Consider the following 875-nt stretch of genomic DNA (forward strand, 5'->3'; position numbering starts at 1 on the left):
TTGCCACCAACCAAGCTCCATTTCATAGCTATCTTTGCATTCCGCAACTATTTGAAATTGTTCAAAAAAAATTTCCTTTTCCTCTTGGCACTCCTAGCATTAGTGCCTTTAGCATCGTCACCTACAAAACAAACAACACCCATATCGTCCTCCAATGGATCCATTAGTAAGGAGCCAAGTGTAGTAGAGGCAAGAGAAGAGTCCACAGTGCTAAATAAATAACAAGACTCTTGTAACATTGGGCTTCTAATGGTGTTGTTTTTGCTAAAGGAGACCCGGTCATCGCCCACTTCCAACGTCAACCTCCCATTTTTCACATCGATTAACGCACCCGCGGTGCGTAAAAATGGCCTACCCAATATAATTGGGGTTTGTGAGTCCTCGGCCATATCAAGTATGAGGAAGTCAACGGGTATGAAAAACTTGCCAACTTTGACGGGTACATCTTCTAAGACACCTAAAGGTCGCTTTAAAGAACGGTCCGCCATTTGCAATGTTGTACTTGTGCATTTTAAAGCACCCATGTGAAGTTTTTCATAAAGGGAATATGGCATGACACTTACACTAGCACCTAGGTCACAAAGGGCCTTATCAATGGTATATTTGCCTATAGTGCAAGGAATGGAATAGCTACCGGGGTCCTTAAGTTTCGGGGGAGACTTATTTTGTAAGAGTACACTACACTCTTCAGTGAAAGCAATGGTCTCAATCTCATTGAAGGATCGCTTCTTTGTGAGAATTTCCTTCATAAACTTTGCATAAGAAGGGACTTGGGTAAGCAATTCCATAAACGGGATGGTGACTTGCAAATTCTTACAAACTTCCAAAAGTTTAGCAAACTTACCTTCCTCCTTGTGCTTTACTAGACGATGGGG

This window comes from Silene latifolia, chromosome Y (assembly GCF_048544455.1).
Source record: "Silene latifolia isolate original U9 population chromosome Y, ASM4854445v1, whole genome shotgun sequence".
In the NCBI taxonomy this organism is placed as follows: Eukaryota; Viridiplantae; Streptophyta; class Magnoliopsida; order Caryophyllales; family Caryophyllaceae; genus Silene; species Silene latifolia.